This window comes from Trachypithecus francoisi, unplaced genomic scaffold (assembly GCF_009764315.1).
Source record: "Trachypithecus francoisi isolate TF-2019V2 unplaced genomic scaffold, Tfra_2.0 Lachesis_group4, whole genome shotgun sequence".
NCBI classification, from domain to species: Eukaryota; Metazoa; Chordata; class Mammalia; order Primates; family Cercopithecidae; genus Trachypithecus; species Trachypithecus francoisi.
In genome coordinates this window covers 27293607-27320150 of record NW_022681469.1, presented here as the reverse complement: position 1 = coordinate 27320150, position 26544 = coordinate 27293607, and positions in this window count along the sequence as shown.

Below are 26544 nucleotides of genomic sequence, written 5' to 3'. Positions count from 1 at the left end.
GGAGTGAGTGCTGTAGGAGTCTGGAGGAGTGAACGTTCTTGTGGCCTGGGGTAGACAGACAGGTCTTCCCGAAGGTCATGGGATCTGAGACTGTGAAGGACAGTGGGAACTCACATGTCTGAGTGGCTCCTAGCATGGTGCCTGAAGCATTTTTGAACAGAACTGAACTGGAATGCTTGATGCTGCCTGGTGTTCAGCAATAGCTTCCAACCCCTTCCCAGGCCTGGGTCCCAGCAGGTGCCTTGGACTGTTGGGGAAGAGGCAGTCACTGTGCTGGGATGTGTCCCTCCATGGATCCCCCTGCCCTTTGCAGTGTTCACACAGCCCTTCTTATGTGTCAGATGGACCAGGTATGAGTGTACACATCTTAGGTATCTAGCAGATTCTGGGTCAAGTATGTGCCATGGGTCACATGTCAAGTGGCACAGGTGTGAGTGTGCACATTTTTTTTTTTTTGAGATGGAGTTTTCCTCTTGTTGCCCGAGCTAGAGTGCAATGGCATGATCTCCGCTCACTGCAACCTCTGCCTCCTGGGTTCAAGTGATTCTCCTGCCTCAGCCTCTCGAGTAGCTGGGATTACAGGCATGCACCACCACGCCCGGCTAATTTTGTACTTTTAGTAGAGACAGGATTTCTCCGTGTTGGTCAGGCTGGTCTCAAACTCCTGACATCAGGTGATCCGCCCACCTCAGCCTCCCAAAGTGCTGGGATTAAAGCATGATCCACCGCGCCTGGCCGCACATCTTAGTTCTCTAGTGGATTCTGGGTCAAGCATCCTTGCACACCACCACCACCCGCCTCTGCTCTCCCAGTGCCTAAAACTATGCTTTGCATAGAGAGGGGGTGTAAATAATTATTTGTTGACTGAATAAATGAATGAATGTATGAATGAATCTAATTCTGTCAATGTCTGAGCACCTGATGTGCTTAGCACCTTGAGAGGAGCCAGTGATACAGAGGCAGGACCTGCCCTTATTCAGGAGCTCCCAGGCAGGTGAAGTGGACCATCACCCAAAGGACCGTAGCCCAGCGGCTAAAGACAAAGCCAGGGTGATGCAGCCCTTAGGACAGAGGGTCAGAGAAAGCCCCTTCACTGGAGATGGCATCTGAATGGAGTCTAGGTTTTGCCTAGTGGTAGGAGTGGAGGGAGGGACTCTCATTTTAGGCAGAGGAATTGCACGAAGAAAGTGAGTAAAAAGTGTGTGGTGTGTTTGGAAACGACAAACGTGGCCTTGCTGAGAAGGGTGCTTTGCAGAATGTGAGAGCAGCCTCTGAAAGGTGGTTAAAGTGGATTAGGAAGGGCTCCGAGGCTGTGGGGGACCGTGGAAGATTTTGGAATCAGGAAGTAACGTGTGTGGATAGATCTATGATTTGGAGAAATACCTCTGGTATTTGGTGTCGGGTAGGGCTCGGAAGCTTAGCGGCCATTTGAGATATACTGTGGTCATCCAGGTGACAGAGCCACATGCCTGAGTGAGGGCTGGGCATGGTGGTGGCGATGGTGAGAGGACAGTGGGGAGAGGCATGCTGAAAGGAGAACTCTTCTACCTCGTCACTTCCCCTGGGAAATGAGCATGGGTGACGTCAGAGAGGGTGAATGTCTGGCTGCCAAATGCCATGGCATTTAAGGAGATGGAACCCAGAAGAGGGAGCCAGTTTGGGGAAGGAAGTAATTATTTTGACATCAGTCAAGCTAAGTTTTGTGTCTGTAGGACAGTCACGGGGGTTGGGGTTCTGTAGCCAGTTGGCCTCTTTAGCCCAGAGCTGGATTAGGGCTGGAGGTGGTGCCAGGTCCCCTCAGGAAGGCGGTGATGGTTCCAGTCCAGGGGAGCGTGAGGTGAGAGGACCAGATGGCTGAAGATGAAGCCTTGGCTATCCCAACTTTGAAGGGGTGGCCATTGTAGGTACCAGAAAACAGGGATGGCAGGAGGTGCAGTGGAGAGAGCGAGGATATCCCAGAGACAGGGACACTGAAGCTCAGAGAAGGGAGAATGATCAGCTGAGTGTGAGCACACAGGGAGCCCCATCCAGGCCGCCTAACTGGAGCTGGGTTATTTTAATGTAAACCATCGTGGTGGTCAAGCAAAGCATCACTCCACCTGCCACGTAGTTCTGACAGTTTGGGCAGATGGAGATGGATTATGTCAGGGCTAGATGCTGATAGAGAGTTCAGAAGGTCCAGGGTGGGCCTTGGGTGACAGCAGGTGTAATAATGAGGCTGGCCGATCCTGGGAGCACAGGCTCCTGCTTATAGACAGGCGCAGGGGCCCTGGGGCTGCCACACTCGGGAAGGGAACACCCAGGTTCTCTTTGTGGTTCTGTCAGTGATTAGGGCCTTCAGAACCTTCATCTCTGCGTCTCAGCTGTCTTGTGTGTAAACAGCTCCTGACTCTCTTGAGCTGCTTAGGAATCTAAAAATACTCCACCTTTTAGAGAAAGGGCACCTTGTAACTTAGGGAATTAATTCCCACGTCCTTCCTACACTGACTCTTTAAGTCATAATTCAGCAAAGATGAGCAGGGATTTCCTCCTCCCTCTCCCTACTGGTTCCCTATTACAGATGGGGGATGTGGAGGCTGGGGAAAAGCAGGTCTAGCCCCTAGCCCTTCGTGCCAGTTCAGAGTGTTTCTCAGCTACTCCCGGATATGGTGCTGTCTCCAAGGCCCTCTTCTTTCTGAGAGAGCCCTTATGGAAAGGTCAGTGTGCCCTAGGGGACAAAGATGCAGAAGATCTGGGTAGAGTGCATTTTTTTTTTTTTTTTGAGACAGAGTTTCACTCTGTCACCCAGGCTGGAGTGCAGTGGCGTGATCTCGGCTTACTGCAACCTCCACCTCTCGGGTTCAAGCAATTCTCTGCCTCAGCCTCCCGAGTAGCTGGGATTACAGGCGCCTGCTGCCACTCCCGGCTAATTTTTTTGTATTTTTAACAGAGACGGGGGGGTTCCACAAATTTGGCCAGGCTGGTCTTGAACTCCTGACCTCGTGATCCACCCGCCTCTGCCTCCCAAAGTGCTGGGATTACAGGCATGAGCCACCACGCATGGCCGAGAATAGAGTGCATTTGTATCATGGGCCAGGACGCCTCCATCCAGGAGACTCCAAGAGATCCTGGTTTGAGCCCTGAGTCCCGCTGATAGAGCAGAGGTTTGATGACATCCCAGGGACAAGTTCACTTCACATAGAAAAAAGCTGCATCTATGAGTTATTTCTAAAGCAAAAATCAAACACCATGCCTCCCTGTTTGAAACCCTTCAATTATTCCTATTGCCCTTAGAAAATTCAAACTGTTCAGCAAGCCCTCCAAGGCCCCTTAGAACCTGGCCCTGCTGCTTCTCCATCTCCATCTCCTACCCCTTCTCATCTCCTTCTCTCTGGGTTAGCCACTCTAGCCCCCTCTCTCTCACCGTGGTGAGCTTGTTCCTGCCTCCGTCTTTGATAAACTGTATCCTCTGCTGGCAATACCTGTGGGCCCCATTTGAGACGTCCCCTCCTCACAAGGTCATTCCCTGACAATCCCAGCTAAAGCCACCTGCTCTCTCCTCCCAAACTCCCTTATTTCCCTTCTTATCAGTGGTTTATTTCCTTAACAATTCTCATTATGATCTGTCATTTTCTCAGATATTTGTTTATGTATTTATTGTCTGTCTCTCCTCATAGAATATAAGTACCATGAGGACAGGAACCTGTTCTGTCTTATTCGTCTTCATACCCTGTGCCTGGCACAGAGCCTGGTGCATAGGTGCCCAAAAAATAGGCGTGAATTAATAGGTGCATATGCCCCAACCACCAAGTGCACAGGAGCCTGGAGTGTCGCTGGGAAAAGTGTGCTGTGGTTACCAGGGCACAAGCAAGGGAATGTGGCTGACTCTACAGAAGCCTTTGGAAGTCGGGTGCTTTGACCCCAGGTAGATCTTTTTTTTTTTTTTTTTTTGAGACAGAGTCTCCTTCTGTCACCCAGGCTGGAGTGCAGTGGCATGATCTCGGCTCACTGCAAGCTCCGCTTCCTGAGTTCAAGCAATTCTCCTGCCTCAGCCTCCTGAGTAGCTGGGACTACAGGTGCCCACCACCACACCCGGTTACTTTTTGTATTTTTAAAAGAGACGAGGTTTCACCATGTTGGCCAGGCTGGTCTCGATCTCCTGACCTCAAGTGATCTTCCCGCCTCTGCCTCCCAAAGTGCTGGGATTATAGGCATGAGCCACCACGCTCGGCCTTTTTTTTTTCTTTTGTGGAGACAGAGTCTCACTCTGTTGCCCAGGCTGGAGTGGCATCATCTCTGTTCATTGCAACCTCCACCTGCCAGGTTCACACCATTCTCCTGCCTCAGCCTCCCAAGGAGCTGGGACTACAGGCACCCACCACCACGCCCAGCTAATTTTTTGTATTTTTTTTTTTTTTTTTTGAGACGGAGTCTCGCTCTGTCGCCCAGGCTGGAGTGCAGTGGCCGGATCTCAGCTCACTGCAAGCTCCGCCTCCCGGGTTTACGCCATTCTCCTGCCTCAGCCTCCTGAGTAGCTGGGAATACGTGCACCTACCACCTCGCCCGGCTAGTTTGTTTGTATTTTTTTAGTAGAGACGGGGTTTCACCGTGTTAACCAGGATAGTCTCGATCTCCTGACCCCGTGATCCGCCTGTCTCAGCCTCCCAAAGTGCTAGGATTACAGGCTTGAGCCACCGGAGATGGGGTTTCACTATGTTGGCTAGACTGGTCTTGAACTCGTGGCCTCGTGATCCACCCACCTCAGCCTCCCAAAGTGCTGGGATTAAAGGTGTGAGCCACTGCACCTGGCCAAAAGAATTCCCTTCGTTTTGAAGGCAGAATAATATTCTATTGGATGAATATGCCACATTTTGTTTTCCATTTATCCATTGATGGACATTTGGGTGGCTTCCATCTCGTGCCTATTATGAATACGCTCCCATGAACTCGGGGGTTTGAGTCCCAGCTTTCAATTATTTGGGGTATTATCCAGAAGTGGAATTGCTGGATCATATTGCCATTCTATTTTTATTTAAAAGAATTCACTCCATTTATTGATCGAAATGCATAAACTGGGGCACAGACAGCTGAAGCCACGCATATTCTCATGAATCCTTGTGTTCTTCTGAGAATGACTTACCTATTTAGAAGAACCACCATGCTGGTTTCCATAGCACCTGTGTCATGTTACTATCCCACAACCGTGCACAAGTTTCCAGCTTCTCCACATCCTTGCCAACAGTTCTTACTTTTTTTTTTTGAGACAGAGTCTCGCTCTGTCGCCCAGGCTGGAGTCCAGTGGCACGATCTCAGCTCACTGCAAGCTCCGCCTCCCGGGTTCAAGCCATTCTCCTGCCTCAGCCTCCCGAGTAGCTGGGACTACAGGCAAACCGCCACCACACCCGGCTAATTTTTTGAATTTTTAGTAGAGACAGGGTTTCACCGTGTTAGCCAGGATGGTCTTGATCTCCTGACCTTGTGATCTGCCTGCCTCGGCCTCCCAATTGCTGGGATTATAGGTGTGAGCCACTGCGCCCGCCTTTTTTTTTTTTTTTTTTTTTTTTTTAATAATGGCCTCCTACGGGGTGTGAAGTGATATCTCCTTGTGATTTTTTTTTTCTTCTTTGAAACAGGGTCTCACCTTGTTGCTCAAGCTGGAGTACAAGAGTGCAATCTCAGCTCACTGCAACCTCTGCATCCCGAGCTCAAATGATCCTCCTGCCTCAGCCTCCTAAGTAACTGAGATTACAGGCATGCGTCATCATGCCTGGGTAATTTTTGTATTTTTAGTAGAGATGGGGTTTCACCATGTCCCCAGGCTGGTCTCGAATTCCTGGACTCAAGTGATCTGCCCACCTCAGCCTCCCGAAGCACTGAGACTACAGGCGTGAGCCGTGGTGCCCAGCCCTCGTTGTGGTTTTTATTTTCATTTTTCCCTAATGTTTGGTGATGTTGAACCACTGTCTGAATTTTGGAGATGGTTAGATCAGCTCCCTCACTGGGTGGTGAGCAGGCTTAAAGGAGAAAAACACCCTTGATGTAAAGCCAAAACCGTAGCGTGAGTGCTCACTAAAGGTTGTCCACCATTACTTTTTCTTTTCTTTTTTTTTTTTTGAGGTGGAGTCTCGCTCTGTCGCCTGGACTGGAGTGCAGTGGCCAGATCTCAGCTCACTGCAAGCTCCACCTCCCGGGTTTATGCCATTCTCCTGCCTCAGCCTCCCGAGTAGCTGGGACTACAGGTGCCCACCACCTCGCCCAGCTAGTTTTTTTGTATTTTTAGTAGAGACGGGGTTTCACTGTGTTAGCCAGGATGGTCTCGATCTCCTGACCTCGTGATCCGCCCGTCTCGGCCTCCCAAAGTGCTGGGATTACAGGCTTGAGCCACCGCGCCCGGCCTTTTCACCATTACTTTTTCTAATTGCTTCTTGAGAATCAGCCTAGAGGCCTGGCCCTTCGGAGGCATGGGGGTTGTGCATATGATGCTGGTCTCCCTGCTGGACACTGGGTCTCTCCAGAAGCCTCTTCTACCACCACTGTCCCCCACAGCCTGGGACATGTGTGAAAGCCACCAAGTGAGGCAGGAAGCCTGGTGAGGGGTCGTTGGGGGAGGAGGGAGTACGGAGATAGGCCCGGGGTGGCCCAGAGTCCTCGTTGCTCCATGAGGACTGGTACCACCTGCCCTCTGCTTCAGTTTCTCCCTTTGCCACAAAAGAGGCTATCTCATGAGGAGGTGAGATTCACCGTAATGCCTGTAAAGAGCTCTAGAATCTGCCCTGACAGGCTGGCTGTCTGTGTGGGACCCAGGGTGGCATGGAGGGTGGGGCCCTGCTTCTGTTCTTTCTCACACTTTTACTGCATGCTCAGCGGACAGGCTCTGATGGCCAGAGCCCACATCAGCCCTAAAAGCTCCTTTGAAGTGAAGCAACCACTTTTAAGTGCAATTATTTTGAGATAACCCTAAACTCCCTGCTCCTAAGCCAGGAATGTCTCCTCCTCTGCCCTAACCCTCCACCGACCCACCCCCACCCAAAATCAAACCTGACTCCATTCTTTAAAGGCCTTGCTCCCAGAGCTCGGAATTAGCTGCTTTGATTGTGGTGGTTGTGGTGTTTGCTTTTGTGTTATTTCTTCTGTGAAAACAAGAGATTGAGGAGTGTAAATATGTTCCTAGTAGGAACGCTCTGAGGAGGATTACAAAACAATTGAAGGGTTGACAAGGAGAGTCCAAGGAAGGGAAGAAAAGAGAAAGAATTGCCAAAAACTCAGAGCTGAAACAGAAGAAATTGACCAACAGGCAAGGATGCAAAGTGTGATGTCACTTTTTCCAAAAGACTGGGGTGATCTGAGGCTAGAAAGGCAGGAAGGAAAAGTTCGTTTACAGTTACAAGTTTAAAAAAGTGTGTGACGAATTCAGGTCCAGGACTGGTTTGGAAACCAGTGGGGTTTGGGAAATGCAGAGAGTTGGGGAACAGGTGTTAGGAGCCTGGCTGTGACTCTCACGTTAACACTTTCTATGCCGAAGGTTGGGTAAGGAGGAGGCTCTTAGGAGCTGAGCCTGAGCTGGTCTGAGAAGCTGAGTTGGTGATGTCCCTACGCAGGGGCACTGGACCGGTGGCTGACTGCTGACGTGCTGGACATCCTCAGAGGCTAGCTTAACTTCCTCAGAAGTTACCTCCTCAGAGGCAGGCTTAACTTCCCATCCTGCCACCACCTCTCCTTGGTTGCCTGACCTCTGGCAAGCCAGTCAACAACTTGGAGCCTCCTGGGATGGAACATTAGCAGCCACCTTTCAGGGTGGTTACCCGGACAAAATCAGATAAGTTGTGCAAAGTGCCTGCCATGTATCATGAGCTGGGGAGGCATTTCCTTTTAAAGTGGTAGAACCAGGCTATGGGCGATGGTGCTTGGCCTCCCTCTCTAGCCCTGGCTGCCTTGACACACGTTGCCTATGCAAGGTCTCACAGAGGCCCTTTGCCCACGGGCGCAGAAATGCCGTCATCATTTGTCTTCCTGATAGATCCACTCTGTTCCCACCTTGCCAGGGTTCTTGCTGTCTTAACATCCAGGTGACGAGGCCACGTTTGAGTACAGTAGCTTCAGGAGGGTGTAGGCAGAAAGCGTGCAGTCACCGGGGATGCTGGCTGTCTTGGCTGCTCCCTGGGTAGATGCTACCGAGGACTCTGGAACTGGAATCCTGCCGGGGATCCCTGGCTATGTGTGCTTTAGGCCTGCGTGGGGTGGTGGGGGCCAAGTCTCAGACAAAATTATTCGACAAGCATGTGCCCAGCACTGAGCAGGTGCCTGCAGTTTGGGGGCTGTGTTGGAGGTGCCTGGAAAGGAGGGATTCACTGAGTTGATGCCTAAAACGGCCTTCAACGCAGCGCATGTGACAAACCTTGAACTCAGAAATTCTTACAACAATCATGTAAACAAACTCCTTCCACCTCCTCCGCTTGGTTCCTATGATTTCCTTTCCCCTTTGAAACTGGCTTGGTTGTTTGTGGAAACTTGGTCTCAGCTGGGCAAAACTGTGGGGCCGAGGAGGGAGGGATACTCTCGGCTGCACCGTCTCAGATTTCGAACTCTGTGCTTGGGTCACCATTCACTCAGGTTCATTCATTCATCATTCATTCTTAGCTTATATTATTTATTTTAGAGGCAGTCTCCTGTCACCCAGGCTAAAGTGCAGGGGCGTCATCATGGCCCTCTGCAGCCTTGGCTCCCTGGGCTCAAGTGATCCTCCGCCTTGGCTTCCTGAGTAGCTGGAACTACAGGCACATGCCACCATACCTGGCTAATTTTTAATTATTTTGTAGAGATAGGGGTGGGGGGTGGGGTCTCCCTATATAGCCCAGGCTGGTCTTGAACTCCTGGGCTCAAGCCATCCACCTTACCTGAGCCTCTCAACATACTAGGATTATAGGCATGAGCCACTACACCTGGCCTTTTTTTGTTGTTGTTGTTGAGATGGAGTCTCTCTGTGACCCTCAGGCTGAAGTGCAAATGGCGCAATCTCGGCTCACTGCAACCTCCGCCTCCTGGGTTCAAGCAATTCTCCTGCCTCAGCTTCCCAAGTAGCTGGGACTACAGGCTCCTGCCATCATGGCTGGCTAATTTTTGTATTTTTAGTAGAGATGGGGTTTCACCATGTTGGCCAGGATAGTCTCAAACTCTTGACCATGTGATCCACCCGCTTTAGCCTCCCAAAGTGCTGGGATTATAGGTGTGAACCACCACACCCAGCCCTCATTTGTTTTTAATTGTAGTAAAAACCACGTAACATAAAATTTACCCTCCTAACCATTTTCACATGTGCAGTTCAGTAGTGTTACATATACCTACATTGTCATACAACAAATCTCCAGAACTTTTCATCTTGCAAAGCTAAAATGGTACCCATTAAAGAACAACTCCCCATTTCCCTTCCTCACAGCCCCTGGCAACCACCATCCTACTGTCTGTTGCTGTGAGTTTGAGTTCTTTAGATCCCTTATGTAAGGGGAATCTTTTCATGGACATGTGTAATCATTCACTTCACCTCAAGGTTCTTCTGTGTTGTAGCAGGTAGCAGGTTTCCTTCCTTTCCATAGCTGCATTTCCTTCCTTTCCATAGCTGCATCCAGTTCTGTGGTGTGGAGAGACGACATTTTCTTTCTTTTTTGCAGCGTGCGATCTTGGCTCACTGCAACCTCCACCTCTTAGGTTTAAGCGATTCTCCTGCCTCAGCTTCCTGAGTAGCTGGGATTACAGGTGCCTGCCATCATGCCCGGCTAATCTTTGTATTTTTAGTAGAGATGGGGTTTCACCATGTTGGCAAGGCTGGTCTCGAACTCCTGACCTCAGGCGATCCACCCGCCTCGGCCTCCCAAAGTGCTGGAATTACAGGTGTGAGCCACTGCACCCGGCCAATTTTTGTATTTTTATTAGAGAGAGGGTTTCAGCATGCTGGCCAAGCTGGTCTCAAACCCCTGACCTCAGGTGATCCATCCACCTCGGCCTCCCAAAGTGCCAGGATTACAGGCGTGGGCCACCATGCCCGGCTGAGGCCACAGTTTCTTATCCCATGTTATCTTAGCATGGGGTACCTCGCATCTATTGTGTGATGTATCCAGCCTGGATTCAGACTAAGCTGTTACTGGCCATTATTGCATACCCACTGAACGCTGGGGACTGTTTTATCGTCTTAGGTAACGGTCTTTAGGAAGTTCTCACACTTTTGGGAAACTCCATTGCAGGTGGAAAAGGTCTTTGTTCCTCCTGCCTCCCTGACCCCCAAGAACATGGTTCCACCAGAACAAGCCCTCATTCCTTGGCCATGTTTACACATTCTGAACAAAGGATTCAGTTGGGAACCTCTACTGCTTTGAGAAGCATTTCAAAAAATAGAAATAAGAAAAATGAATAAACAATGCATTTTTGAAATGGTGACATGTCATTTGGGCATTGCACCCACTGTGTGAGATTTGTGGCCTCCATATTTTGGATGAAGAAATGGACACATGAGGTGGAGGAAGGGATGGGAGGGGAAAGGGTAGCTTGGAGCAGGGCTAGCAGGAGGCAGTGAGGTGCTCAGGGTGCAATACCTGCCCTGAGAGGAAGCGCCCTGCATATCTGTGCCCTGGGTGCTCACTTGACTCACCTAAGTCCTAGCTCTGGGCAGGAGGCTGAGCCTGAGAGAGGCCTCCCCAAGGCCAGGAGCAGCTGTCCACACCCCAAAGTCTGAGAGCCACCCTAAAGTGGGCTCGGACTGCAAGGGTCTCCATGTTAGAAGTCAGGAAGGCCCCTGGGGGCTGAAAACAGTGTTTGACCTGAAAGAGGCCTGAGCCCCAGGACCTGCACTGTGTCTGAGTTAATCGTCCCCACTCTCTGCCTGTCCCTTGTCTTAGGTGTTCAGTTCTAATTACTGCTTTTTTTTTTTTTGAGGCGGAGTCTCGCCCTGTGGCCCAGGCTGGAGTGCAGAGGCATGATCTCAGCTCACTGCAATCTCCGCCTCCCAGGTTCAAGCGATTCTCCTGCCCCAACCTCCCGAGTAGCTGGGATTACAGGTGCGTGCCACCATACCCAGCTACTTTTTTTGTATCTTTAGTAGAGACAGGGTGTTGGCCAGGCTGGTCTCCAACTCCTGACCTCGTGATCCACCTGCCTTGGCCTCCCAAAGCACTGGGATTACAGGTGTGAGCCATGGCGCCCAGCCTCAATTACTGCTTCTTAACATCCCTACAGGAGTCACCTGAAGGTGCTATGGATGCAGGTGAAGAAATGGCATCCAGGCAGGGCTTATGCAGCTACCTCTTGCCTCCAAAAGGAGGTTTGGGTCCCTCTGTTTTATTTAAAACAACTTGAAGCTGGCAATTGTGGATGGGGGGAGAGGGTCTCAGTCCCACAGAGACCCAGCTCCCATTTCATGTGGCCAGGGTGTTGAGAACTTTTGTCCCTGGAGCCCCTGTGCTGAGTCATAAACACGCGGGACAAATTCCAGCAGAAATGACCGTTCACTAAGTTGCAAGTGACTTTCTCAGTCTTCTTCGCTTTTGTGCAAAGAAGACTGAGAATTCAGCCCTAGAGAATTCAGCTCTGGTTGTGAGTGCCTCTTTCCCAGGGTAGAAACTTCTGGAAAAGCAGATGGAGTCTTGTGAAATGGGGCTCTCTGCCTCCTCTGGGCAGTGACCCTCGATTCCCCTCACCTGTCCCTCCCATCACACCTGGGCTTCTTTGCAGTGACAGGTGTGTGTCTGGAGAGTGGAACACAGGGTGTGGCTGTGGGATGTGGGGGTCGCAGAGGTGCACCCTGGGATCTGAAGAGCTGGCCCCGTCCTCTCATCTGGATGGGCAAGGAGTTCAGCCTCCTGGACTCTGCTTTCCAACTCATCTAATGGCAGTCCTCATAATTTCCTCATAGGATGGTTGAGACGGTCAAAAGGAAAGCAGGTGGGAAAACTCCTGGTGAAGCAGAAAGTGTTCCGCTGGGGGGAGGTTTCATTTTTCCCTCATGAGGAGTGGACAGTGCAGGTGCGGGGACAGTGGGAGGGAAAGGCCTGGGCAGGCGTGTTTGGGAAAAGATGACGAACAGCACTTTGGAATTTGTAGATACCAGGAGAAAAAGGGGAGGAGTGCTGCTGGGGGCGGTTTGGGGTTGGAGGCTGAATAAGCAGGGTATGGAGTGGGGCAGAAGAATCTAATATGTCCCAAAGTGGAGGGATAGTGAGCAGTTGCTGCAGGTGTGGTGTGTGTGTGTGTGATGTGTGTTTTGTGTGTGTCGTATGTGTTGTTTGTTGTGGTATATGTTGTGTGTGCTGTAGTGTGTGGGAGCTGTATTGTATATGTAGGGTGTGTATGCTGTGTGTCGTGTGTGTGGTGTGATGTGTTTATCTGCTATAGTGGTATGTGTTGTGGGGTGTGTGTTGTAGGGGTGTGTGTGGTGTGTATGTGTGGTGTGTGTTGTGTGGTATGTGGTACATTGTGTTGTGGGTATGTGTTGTAGGGGTGTGTGTGGTGTGTATGTGTGGTGTGTGTTGTGTGGTATGTGGTACATTGTGTTGTGGGTATGTGTTGTAGGGGTGTGTGTGGTGTGTATGTGTGGTGTGTGTTGGGTTGTGTTGGGGTATGTATGTTGTGTAGTGTGTGTGTTGGGATGCATTGTGTGTGTTGTGGGGTGTGTGATGTGTGTTGTATGGTATGTTGTGTGTGTGTTGTGGGGTGTGTTGTATGGATGTGTGATGAGTTGTGTGGTACATTGTGCTGTGGGGTGTGTGTTGTAGGGGTGTGTGTGGTGTGTATGTGTGGTGTGTGTTGTGTGGTATGTGGTCCATTCTGTTGTGGGATGTGTGTTGTAAGGGTGTTTGTGATGTGTGTTGGCTTGTGTTGTGGGCATGTGTGTTGTGGGCATATGTGTTGTGTAGTGGATGTTGGGAAGCGTTGTGTGTGTTGTGGGTGTGTGTGGTATGTTGTGTATGTTGTGGGTGTGAATTATAGGGGGGTGTGTGGCATGCATTGTGTGGTATGTGGTACATTGTGTTGTGGGGTATGTGTTGTAGGGGTGTATGTAGTGTGTGTTGGGGTGTATATGTGTGGTGTGTGTTGGGTTGTGTTGGGGGTATGTATGTTGTGCAGTGTGTGTGTTGGGATGCATTGTGTGTGCTGTGAGGTGTGTGTTGGGTTGTGTTGGGGTATGTATGTTGTGTAGTGTGTGTGTTGGGATGCATTGTGTGTGTTGTGGGGTGTGTGTTGCGCGGTGTCCTCCTGGGCATGTTCCCACCTTGGCAGTGCTGCTTCTGCCTGAGCCGCCCTTTGGGCAGCTTCTCCTGAGCCCTGCCTGGCTTAGTTGGCCTGTGCCCGCCACCTGGTGGCCGAGCATGGAAGGGCGACCGGGCGTCTCACCACGGCCATGGCTTGGGCGCATCCTCTTTTAAGAATAGGTCCTTGTCCCCCTCTCTGCTTGTGTCTCTCCTCTTGAGCGTCTTGTCTCTACCTCCTTCTCTCACCTCTGTACCAAGGGGGTCGGATTTCTTCCTGGGTTTCCCCAAACGTCTCAGCGTAAATGGGAGCGAAGTCTCCAAGGCTGCCTGCCTCCCAGGATGGTTGTGAGGATGACATGGATGAGGAGGGGGCTGTGACAGGATGTGGCAGATTGCAGGCCCCTCATGCATGACAGGATAGGTACAGGACCAGCTTGCAACCCCCTCAGAATCAGGTGGCTATTGTGGAGCCGCCCCTCCGGGATCCCAGCACAGGTTCCGTCCCTGCCAGTTCACCGGAAAGGTGGCCAGGTGTCAGTAGTCAGGCATTTCTACTCCATGCACACTCACCTGCTGTCTATTTTCTTTTTTTCTTCCTTTCTTTCTTTCTTTCTTTTTTTTTTCTGAGATGGAATCTCATTCTGTCGCCCAGGCTAGAGTGCAGTGGCGCAATCTCAGCTCACTGCAAGCTCCACCTCCCGGGTTCACGCCATTCTCCTGCCTCAGCCTCCCGAGTAGCTGGGACTACAAGCGCCTACCACCAAGCCCGGCTAATTTTTTGTATTTTCGGTAGAGACGGGGTTTCACCGTGTTAGCCAGGATGGTCTCGATCTCCTGACCTCATGATCCGCCCGTCTGGGCCTCCCAAAGTGCTGGGATTACAGGCTTGAGCCACCGCGCCCGGCCCTATTTTCTATTAAGGATTTTCAAAACAAACAAGGGAATTATTGGAGACGCATAAAGTTACATTGTGTGGATTTACTAAGCAATTAAAGCAAATGCTGTGAGTAATTGCACATGTGCTGTCCAGGTGTTGTTCTGGTTTTAACTACTGATCCCTTCTCCCTAAAGAGCAGGCCCAGGTCCTTTAGACAGAGCTGCCTGGGCTGATAACTCTGCCCTAAGCGCGCGACGATTCCTTCATGCATTTGTACATTTGGTTACTGATGCAACAAGTATTCATTAAATACGCAGTACATGCCTGGCACTGTGCTAGATACTGGGGACAAAAAAGATGAACAAACACATCCTGCCCTCCAGGGTCCTGACTACAGCTAAGAGGCCACATCAAGATAAATTCTCCAACAAGCCTCCATCAGGGGTTTCACCTGAACACAGGCTGTGGTCCCTAAAGCCTCTGACATGGGGGCCTTTAGGAGTTAGTGTTTCAGGAATACACACACGGGTCTTTTCAGACTCATCTGTGTGAAACTCACATTCTGATGCTCTGAGATTCTGATGCAATCGGTCTATGAAGCTCCTGGAAGCCAGGTGTGTGGCCCCTTTTTTAGAACGTGACTGGGATAGGAGAGTGGAGACAGGGCAGGGGATTTCAAGGCAACAGGCTGGTGCTGCTTGGGGAAGAGGAGCTCTCAGAGCAGCTGGGCGCCTTTGCTGATTGCCCTGGACCTAGGAGGCCAGGGCTGCACGCTCCGCGCTGTGGGCTCCCATAAGGCAGCAGTGGCCCCCACAGAGACAGTGGGGCCCTGCCAGTGGCAGCTTTGCTGTCTGGCACAAAGTGAGAGTTTAATGACGTTGCCATGATGTATTTCTTTTCTTGGGTTCCTGCTGCCTGCACCTGGCTGAAATACAGCGAGGTGGGCTGAGGCTGCTGTGTGCTCTTGGCGTTGACGGTCATAGCTCCTTGGTCTGACTGGCCTGACTTGACTGGACCACAGAAAAAGCTGCTTATTCACCTGAACAGGCCAATGTCACCAGCAAGACTGACATGGGAAACAAAGCGACCGAGTATCTATGGCTCATTTCCAAAAGGATGTTCTATAAACATTAACTCAAGGTAATTTATAATATTAAGAATATAATTAATATAACAATATTATATATAATATATAATCAATATAACCATAACACAATATTATAAAATTAATATATATGTTATAATAGAATTAATATTTATACTATAATACAATTAATATTTATGCCATATTATAGTTAATTTTTATAATATTTATGAAAATTTCAAATGCAGAGAGAGAAAAAATGAGATGAGAAAAATGAGATTGATAGTCAACTTAAATTAGGATATATTGGTAAAACATGATTTAAGTTGTAGAAATAGTTAAACAGTGTTTTTGAAGTAGCTACCCAGATGTTTTGATAAAATCAAAAGTGGGGGTTGCATTCAGCATTTCTCAGGTGCATTTGGTTGTGGAGTCCTTCCTGGGAACCACCTCTCCACACTACAGTTTGGGGAATGTCAGTTTGGGAAACACTTCTCTATGGTTTTACCTTCTTCTCCACCAGCCTCTGCTGCAAAAAAAATAAATCAGTAAGACTTTGGCGCCGGGCGCGGTGGCTCATGCCTGGAATCCCAGCTCTCAGGGAGGCAGAGGCGGGAGGATAGCTTGAGCCCAGGAGTTCGAGACCTGCCTGGGTAATACAGCGAGACCCCGTTCTCCACAAAAAGGAAAAAAAAAAAAAAGACAAAAAAAAAAAAAAAAAGACTTTGGCTGGGCGCGGTGGCTCACGCCTGTAATCCCAGCACTTTGGGAGGCCAAGGCGGGTAGATCACGAGGTTGGGAGATGGAGACCATCATGGCTAACACAGTGAAACCCCGTCTCTACTAAAAATACAAAAAAACTAGCCAGGCGTGGTGGCGGGCAACTGTATTCCCAGCTACTCAGGAGGCTGAGGCAGGAGAATGGTGTGAACCCAGGAGGTGGAGCTTGCACTGAGCAGAGATTGTGCCACGGCACTCCAGCCTGGGCCACAGAGTGAGACTTGTCTCAAGAAAAAAAAAAAACAGTAAGACTTCAAGCCCTGCTGGCATTCTCCACAAGGGTCTTACCACCCGAAGGGGATGAAATTGGCTCCTGAAGAGTAAAAAAATCTGTTTTTTCTTTCTTTCTTTTTTTTTTTCCTTAGAGACGGGGTCTTGCTCTGTTGCCCAGTCTGGAGTACAGTGATCTCACTGCAACCTCAAATTCCTGGGCTCAAGTGATCCTCCCACCTTAACCTCCCAAGTAGCTGAGACTACAGGTGCATGCCAACATGCTTAGCTAATTTTAAAAACTTTTTGTAGAGACGGGGTCTTGCTATGTTGCCCAGGCTGGTTTCAAACTCCTGGCTTCAAGCAATCTTCCTGCCTCAACTTCCCAAAGTGTTGGGATTATAGGTGTGAGCCACTGTGCCTGGCCCAATTCTTATTTTTTAAATGTATAAAGCATAGGTACACATTCAGTCCATAAGCTGATATGTGGTCTATTTGTAGTATTCACGTTGCATATAGGAGCGAGCATTAGGGGAAAAAATGTCTACAAAGGCTCCATAGGAGGGCGATTACAAAAAGAAAAGACAAGACTGAAAAATGCTGACATAGAGGCATTTCAGTTGGTGAAATGGAGTTTGGTGAGGCTCTGCCACTGTGCACCTTGGGGTGAGTTGTCTACCTTTCTGAGCTTCAGGTTTCTAATCTGGGAAATGAAGACTTTTGCCACCTCATAAGATTGTGGTGAGCTTTAACGAGACAAGAATAGTGCCTGACAAACAGGAGGTGTTTGGAAAATGGAGGCTGCAGATAGACCTTTAAGCCTGAAACTTTGCTGTCTGCTCGCAGTAAGTTGTAGCACAGTCAGCCAACATACCACCATGTTGGGCTCGTCCACCTTTAAGGCTGTAGACTGACGGATAAAGGCACAGGGAGCTTGGTATAGGCAGGCTGAAGGAAAAGGACCTGAGAAACTACTATTTTACAGCTTACAAAGTAAACCAGGAAAGCAACTTAGCCTGGGGGGATCACTGCTGGGTGCTAAGCTGCTCCTGGCCACCAGGGTCCCAGACCTGGAATCAGATACTTCATCTTTGAGGTCCACCCTGCATGTACCCTGATATCAGAGGCTGGGATAGACACCCAGGCGGGTGGGACAGGCCAAGGCAGGAAATGTCTGCTGGATCTAAAAATAGTGTGGGAGGGAACAGGAAACAGAAACTTTGGGCCAGCATGGAAATGCTTTCTGAATTGTCAGGAAATCAGGACTAGAGATGCAGGGGCAGCCACCACCCTGCAGGAACACTGCAACTCCCTGTGAACTCTCTACGTGGAAAGAACTGGAGAGAGCCAGAGTTGGGTGGGCTGGGGAGGGGCGTTCCAACTGAGAAACACCAGGCTCACCTTTGCGTAGTTCCTAACACAGCACTTTTGTGCCCTGTTAATCTTATTTATTTATTTATGAGACGGAGTCTCACTGTCGCCCAGGCTGGAGTGCAGTCGCACCATCTCGGCTGGCTGCAAGCTCCGCCCCCCAGGTTCCCTCCATTCTCCTGCCTCAGCCTCCTGAGTAGCTGGGACTAGAGGTGCCCACCACCATGCCTGGCTAATTTTTTTGTATTTTTAGTAGAGACGGTGTTTCACTGCGTTGGCCAGGATGGTCTCCATCTCCTGACCTCATGATCCACCCGCCTCAGCCTCCCAAAGTACTGGGATTACAGGTATGAGCCATTGCGACTGGCCATATTTTTTGAGACGGAGTCTTGCTCTATCACCCAGGCTGGAGGGTAGTGGTGTGATTTGGACTCACTGCAACCTCCGCCTCCAGGGTTCAAGTGATTCTCCTGCCTCAGCCTCCCGAGTAACTGGGATTTCAGCGATGCCACCATGCCCGGCTAATTTTTTGTAGTTTTAGTAGAGATGGGGTTTTACCATGTTGGCCAGGCTGATCTCAAACTCCTGACCTCAAAGTGCTGAGATTACAAGAGTGAACCACCACACCTGGCCCCTGTTGATCTTTAACTGCACGTAGATGTCATTCCTTATTGGGTTGACCAATAGTCCTGGTTTGTCCAGGACTGAGTAGGTTCCTGGGACATGGAACTTTTTTTTTTTTTTTTTTTTTTTGAGACTGAGTCTCATTCTCTTGCCCAGGCTGAAGTGCAGTGGTTCAATCTTGGCTCACTGCAACCTTCACCTCCCAGGTTCAAGTGATTCTCCCATCTCAGCCTCCCGAGTAGCTGGGACTACAGGCGGGCACCCCCATGGCTAATTTTTGTATTTTTAGTAGAGATGAGTTTTCGCCATGTTGACCAGGCTAGTCTTGAACTCCTGACCTCAGGTGATCCACCTGCCTCGGCATCTGAAAGTGCTGTAATTATAGGCATGAGCCACCGTGCCTGGCAACTTTGAGTTTTAAAAGTGGTGTGAGTACTAGCAAACTGACAAGTTGTTTACTCTCTTTACACAGAATGCTCAAGTGTCTTAAAACATTAGTGCAGTGGGTTCAATCTTGCCTGCCCAGAGAGTCACCTGGGCGGTTATTAAAAATCCCCCAGCCCCAGGCTGCACTCCAGACCAGTTGAATTAGTCTCTGGGGTGGTACCCAGGTGTCTGTGTTTCTTTTCTTTTCTTTTTTTTTTTTTTGAGACAGAGTTTCACTCTTGTTGCCCAAGGCTGGAGTGCAATGGCACCATCCCGGCTCACTGCTCACAGCAACCTCTGCCTCCCAGGTTCAAGCGATTCTCCTGCCTCAGCCTCCCAAGTAGCTGGGATTACAGGCTCCTGCCACCATGCCTGGCTAATTTTTGTATTTTTAGTAGAGATGGAGTTTCGTCATGTTGGCCAGGCTGGTCTCGAACTCCTGACCTCAGGTGATCCACCCACCTGAGCCTCCCAAAGTTCTGGGATTACAGGTGTGAGCCAGCACACCCAGCCTGCAAAATTTATTTTTAAGTTGTGTCCCCAGCCTCCACTGCAGACCACTGAGCCGAGATCGCGCCACTGCACTCCAGCCAGGGTGACAGAGCAAGATTCCTTCTCCAAAAAAAAAAAAAAAAAAAGTTTTGCAAGGGTTCCCCTGGGCACACTTTGAGAAACACTGACCTAGAGTTTTATTCCCTATAGATCTTCTAGATTTGAACAGAAAGGGATGTTTTGATCAATCCAATTAAAACATTTATTAGGCTAGGCATGGTGGTTCATGATGGTAGCCCCAGGGTTTTGGTAGGCTGAGGTGGGAGGAAAGCTTGAGGTGAGGAGTTGGTGACCAGCTAGAGAAACAAAGCAAGACTCTGTCTCTATAATTTTTTTAAAAATCAGCCAGGTGTGGTGTTGTGTACTTGTCTCAACTACTCGGGAGGCTGAGGGGGAGGATCACTTGAGCTTAGTAGTTTAAATGAAACCAGCCTGGGTGATAGCCAGACCGTGTCTCTCCAAACAAACAAACAACAACAACAACAAAAATACTCAGACAGTGAAGGACTGCTGAAGGGGGTTACAAAGATGACTCAATCAAGGTTGCTATTCTTTTTGTTTTTGAGACAGGATCTGGCTCTGTTGTCCAGGGTGAAGTGCAGTGGTGTAATCATGGCTCACTGCAGCCTTGATCTTCCAGGTTCAAACCATTCTCCCACCTCAGCCTCCCAAGTAGCTGGGACCATAGGTGTGTGCCACTATGCCCTGTTAATTTTTTTTTAAATATTTTGTGGACATGGGATCTCACTATGTTGCCCAGGCTGATCTTGAATTGCTGACCTCAAGTGATCCTCCCCACCTGGCCTCCCAAAGTGCTGAGATTACAGGCATGAGCCACTGCTCCTGGCCCAAGTTTGCTATGCTAAATTCAATTCACTTTATTTGTTTTAAAAATTATTTTTTTTAAAACAGAGATGGGGGGGGTCTTGCTATGTTGCCCAGGTTGGTCTCGAACTCTTGGCCTCAAACAATCCTCTTGCCTCAGCCTTTCAAAGTGCTAAGAATACAGGCATGAGCCACCATGCGTGTCCAACAATTCACTTTTAAGGAGCAAGAGAGGTGCACATCAGGACAGCTGGTAACGAGTCACCCCTGGAGGCAAACCTAGTATTGAACAGATAAAAAGGCACTGAGTTGAGAGTCAGAACTCCTGGGTCATCATCACACCCCTAATATTAATGAGCTATGCATGCGATCCTTGGAAAATGATCCCCCTTTCCTCGTCCTCATGTTCTTTTTCTGCAAATTGCAAGGCTTGAAAGACCTGACTTCTAAGGCTTCATCTTGTCTGAAACTTTGGGATTCTGAAGCTGGCCACCATGTCTTCTCTAGCGTGAACCCCGAAAAACTGAGACAGGTCTCAGCTAATGTAGAAAGTGTGTTTTGCCAAAGTTGAGGACACGCACCTGTGACACAGCCTCAGGAGGTCCTCATGACACGTGGCCGAGGTGATCAGAGCACAGTTTGGTTTCATACATTCTAGGGAGACATGAGATGTCAATCAACATAGGCAAGATGAACATTGGTTTGGTCTGGAAAAGCAGGACAACTAGAAGCAAAGATGGGAGGCTCGAAGCAGGGAGGGGGCTTCCAGGTCATGGGTAGATAAGAAACAAATGGTTGCATTCTTTTGAGTTTCTGATTAGCCTTTCCAAAGGAGGCAATCAGATACGCATTTATCTCAGTGAGCAGAGGGGTGACTTTGAATAGAATGGGACCGGGTTGGCCCTAAGCAGTTTCCAGCTTGACTTGTCCCTTTAGCTTAGTGATTTGGGGGCCCCAGGATTTATTTTTCCTTTCATATGAGAGAGCAAGTATGTAGGGCTCTGGGCAAACAATTCCCATGCTGTGGACAAACTACTTGTATTTTGCAAATAAGTGGCAATGCTTTGGCTAAGAAGATAACACATTCGCTTGGGGAGAAGAGAGGTAAAGTCATAGGGTCCCACATGGAGAATGATGAGGGGGAGAACCGAGGGATTCAAGAGTTGAGCTGACAGCAGCATTTGTTGCAGGTGGGAGAGGGAGAGAATGGGGGCTTGCTGCACACGTATTAGTCTGCTAAGGCTGCCATAATACAGTGCCACAAACTGGGTGGCTTAACAAAAAGAAACTTATTTAGAGGCTTTCTAGGTCTGAGATCAAGGTGTAGGCAGAGCCACACTCCCTCTGAAGGCACCAGGGAGAGATCTGTTCCAGATCTTCCTCCTAGCATCTGCTAGTTCTTGGTTTGTGAAAGGATAACTCCAAATTTTGCATGTTCTCCCTGTTTAAATTTCTCCTTTTTATAAGTCGTATTGGGTTAGGGGCCCACTCTACTCTAGTATGACTCATCTCGACTAGTTCCATTTGCAATGACCTGCTTTCCAAATAAGGTTACATGCTGAAGTACTGGGGGTTAGAACTTCAGCACAAAAATTTTGGGGGAAAATAAATAACTCCACCTGTAACGGTGGCGATGCACTGCACCTGCCACTAAACAGGTCTCAATTTCTAAAGAAAGTTCAGAGGTTCACAAGGGCGGTGCTTCCAAATATGCATTTATTAGTGGAGCAGAATATAGTATAGCTGCGATATCAAAGTAGGAGTGTCATCACAGCCAAAGGCTGTGCCTCCCAGTAAGGGGTCTGGAGAAGCCAAGTCCAAGGTTTTTTGTTTTTTTTGTTTTCTCTGTCGCCCAGGCTGGAGTGCAGTGGCACGATCTTGGCTCACTGCAAACTCCGCCTCCCGGGTTCACACCATTCTCCTGCCTCAGCCTCCCCAGCAGCTGGGACTACAAGCGTCCACCACTACGCCCGGCTGATTTTTTGTATTTCTAGTAGAGATGTGGTTTCACCGTGTTAGGCAGGGTGGTCTTAATCTCCTGACCTTGTGATCCACCCACCTCGGCCTCCCAAAGTGCTGGGATTACAGGCATGAGCCACTGCACCCAGCCAAGTCCAAGGCTTTTTTTTTTTTTTTTTTTTTTTTAGACAGGATCTTGCTCTGCTGCCCAGGTTGGAGTGCAGTGGCACAGACACAGCTCACTGCAACCTCGATGCAATTCTCCCACCTCAGCCTCTTATGTAGCTGGAATCACAGGTGTGCACCACCATGCCTGGCTAATTTTGGTATTTTTTTGTAGAGACAGGGTTTTGTCATGTTGCCCAGGCTGGTCTCAAACTCCAGGGCTCAAGTGATCTTCCTGCCTTGGCCTCCCAAAGTGCTGGGACTACAGGTGTGAACCACCACACTGGAACTTTGTGCTGGTTATTTACATATTAAATGTCTGCTTTATAGTTCAGGGGTCTCTTGAGGAATCAGTATGCCCATTTACCTGTTTTGTGTGTGTGTGTGTGTGTGTGTGTGTGTATGTGTGTGTCTTAAGAGCAAAATTGTAGTTGTGGGGGCCTGGAGTTCTGGAATTTTTGCAATGGTTACACTTTTTGTTATGTGTGAAGCTGAGACCTTGCGTGGTTAAGAAGTTGGAAAGACCACCAAATGAGGACTGAGTCCCAGCTGGGTCCTTTATTAACCATCTGACCCTAGCAAATTGTTTCTTTGTGCCTCAATTTCTTCTGTAAAAGCAGAGAACATATTGCTACCTTCCAGGAGTAAATGCAACAGTGTATGTGAAAGTCCTTTTTGATCTATGAAGCTCTGTGCAAGGGCAGGGTACTAGTCCTGCTGTTATTCTTCAACGTAACATTGTTTCCATGGGAAAGCTCAATCTGCTTTATGACAATTGGATTTACAACGTAGTTTCCAGGAATGCATTTGTCTCAAAGCAGTCTTTGGCCAACAGCAACATAACCTGACCTAGGGATAAAATGCACTGTGACAAAAGGCAGGAACTGCCCGTGCAGGTTTTAACAACAAAAGAGAAAGAAAAAGAAAACTTTTACAAGCTGTAATACTCATCGTGCCTCACCTTGTCCATCTATAGTTAAGTCCTTATATTAGTTAGGGTTCTCCAGAGAAACAGAAAAAAAGAGGGTGTATTAGTCCATTCTTATGCTGCTATAAAGAATTACCTGAGACTGGAGAATTTACTTAAAAAGAGGTTTAATTGATTTACAGTCCCAAAGGCTTAACAGGAAGCATGGTTAGGAGACCTCAGGAAACTTACAGTCATGGCAGAAGCAAGCACATCTTTACCATGGTGGAGCAGGAGAGAGAGAAGTGGGGGAAGTGCCACACTTTAAACCATCAGATCTCATGAGAACTCACTCACTATCATGAGAACATCATGGGGAAAATCTGCCCCCATGATCCAGTCACCTCCCACCCGGTCCCTCCTCTGACATGTGGAGATTACAATTCGAGAAGAGATTTGGGTGGGGACACAGAGCCAAACCATATCAGAGGGTCTCTCTCTCTCTCTCAAGGATTTGACTCGGGCAATTGTGGAAACTAGTAAATTGAAAATCTTTGGGATAGGCCAGCAGGCTGCTGACCCAGGGAGGAGCTGCAGTTTGAATCCTGAGGCAGCCTGAATGACACCTTTGTCCATGTCACCGATCTTTCTGGCAAGGAACCACCTGCCATGTGGCCGGTGGGATGAAGGAGAAGGCTGACCAAGATGAATCCTCCTCATGTACTGCCATGTTGACTGCTCAGGATGTGGTCCAGAGGGGTAAGGAGCTGGGCATCACTGCCTTACACATCAAGCTCCTGGCCACAGGAGGAAATAGGACCAAGACTCCTGGATTCTAGTGTGGTTGGTCCCCCGAACCCTCGCCCGCTCACGTATGAAGATCTGGTAGATTGAGGACATCACCCCCAGCCGCTCTGACAGTATCTTCCAGAAGGAGGGTTGCTGTGTTCACTGTTTGTGAACAGGACTCCTCAAATTGTTTGCTGTGAATAAATTGCCTTTGTGTAAACTAAAAACCAAACAAAACCAAAAAACAATGCCAGTCTTTTGGCAGAATTCCCTCTTGGTTGGGGTAGGTCAGTCTTTGCTCTACTCAGGCCTTCAAACTGATTGGCTGAGGCCTACCCACGTTGCAGGGGGTGACCCACTGTACTCAATGCCTACTGATTTAAACGTTTGTCTCATCTAAAAAATATCTCCACAGAAACATCTAGAATAATATGTTTCATGAAATATCTGGGTGCCATGGCCCAGCCAAGTTGACACATAAAATTCACCATCCTGGGCACCCTCTCTGTCCCTCTCTGATGCCCTTCTTGTCATCTTCTCCTCCCCAGGGATGTAGCAACTATCCTGATGTTGGAGTATTTCCTTCTCGCTTATGTTTCTATATGATTACTACAAAGGTTTGTATATCAATAAGGCAGGTAAAGTGGAAGTTCCAGCTGAGGCACCCAGACAATAGATGAGAAGTGAGGTCCTGTTGGAGGATTTATGAAGGAAGACCAGCTGAACAACCCCTAACCCTCATCCACCATGAGAGTATAAATGAGTCAGAGATTCGAGATTTGAGGAGGATGTATGGCATCATCTCCTGTTAGTGAGCTCCAAGGTGCATGCTCTCCAAAGGGGAGAGGTCAGAAGGGCCTACCTCCCCCACCTCAAGCCTGGATGAGCATCCTCTGCACTTTTGGGTGTTCAGGGGACAAGTGCCAGACTTTCACTTGAGAAATCTAAAGGGTGATGATATGATTTGGCTGTGCCCCCACCCAAATCTCATCTTGAATTGTAATCTAAATTGTAATCCCCATGTATTGAGCGAGGGACCTGATGGGAGGTGGTTGGATCATGGGGGCTGTTTTCCCCATACTGTTCTTGTGATACTGAGTGTGTTCTCATGAGATCTGGTTGTTTGATAAATGTCTGGTGCTTTCCCCTTCTCTCTCTCTCTCTCTCTCTCTCTCTGACCACCATGTAAGACATACCTTGCTTCTGCTTCATCTTCTGCCATGATTGTAAGTTTCCTGAGGCCTCTCCAGCCATGCAGAACCATGAGTCAGTTAAACTTCTTTTTTTTTTTTTGAGATGGAGTTTCACTCTTCTTACCCCGGCTGGAGTGCAATGGTGCAATCTCGGCTCACTGCAACCTCTGCCTCCCTAGATCAAGTGATTTTCCTGCCTCAGCCTCCTGAGTAGTTGGGATTACAGGGGGATTACAGGCACTACCCCCGCCACCACACCCAGCTAATTTTGTATTTTTAGTAGAGACAGGGTTTCTCCATGTTGGTCAGGCTGGTCATGAACTCCCGACTTCAGGTGATCCACCCACCTCTACCTCCCAAAGTGCTGGGATTACAGGCATGAACACCTTGCCCTGCAATTAAACCTCTTTTGTTTGTAAATTACCCAGTCTCAGGTAGTATCTTTATGGACTAATAAAGGTGGTCACTGGTTGACCAGCTACTTTAAAGGTAGAACCAAGGTAGGTGGCTTCACTGGGGGTCCCTGCACTCCCATAGTTTGCCAGAGTGAAGAACATGAGACCAGTTGTGTCTCGAGTGCAAGAGCACTGCATAGGATCTTCTAGAGCCCATGGAGAAGATGGCCTGGGGGAGAGGGATAAAGAGACTTCTGCAGATAGAAGCTGGGGACATTCCTGATTCTCAGGGCTGTGGAGGGAGTCAGTGACCAGCTGGATAAGACATGCACTGGTCATTATCAGGAGACTGGGAGCTCCAAAGATCCCTGAAGACCCTGAAAACTCATGGCAGCATCCATGAGAGTCACCTTTAACCATTTCCTAGGCTACAGAGGCTGATGCCAGTATTGGTCAAGTAAGAACTTCCTGCCCCTTTCCCTTCCTGTCCCTTCTCTGATCTGGAGGGGTCAGAAACTAGGGTTGGCAAGGTGGGGGAGGAGTCAGCCTCTTTCTCCACTGGATTGGCTCCTCTGTAGCTGGCCTGAGCTGCATATTTTGTAAGCATTCCCTCCCCTCCCGGAGCAGAGTGTAGAGTGTACTTTCCCACCCCATTGGTATTGGGCTTGGCCATGTGACTTGCCAGAGGGCTGTGGGCTAGTGTCACATGAATAGAGGCTTGCAGTGCCCTTGCACTGGAGACTTTCCTCTTGTGCCTCTGCCATCATCAAGAGAACATTTCCCAGGTAGACCAGTGTTCCTAAAGAATAAGACACCTGGAGCTGCTTCTTTTTTTTTTTTTGAGATGGAGTTTCACTCTTGTTGCCCAGGTTGGAATGCAATGGTGTGATCTTGGCTCACTGCAATCTTCACCTCCCGGGTTCAAGCAATTCTCCTGCCTCAGCTTCCCGAGTAGCTGGGATTACAGGCATCTGCCACCATACCCAGCTAATTTTGTGTTTTTAGTAGAGACGGGGTTTCTCCATGTTGTTCAGGCTGGTCTCAAACTCTCGACCTCAGGTGATCCACCCGCCTCAGCCTCCCAAAGCGCTGGGATTATAGGTGTGAGCCACCATGCCTGGCCAACACCTGGAGCTTCTTCTAATGGAGCTCGTGCTTAGTGCTGAGCCAGCT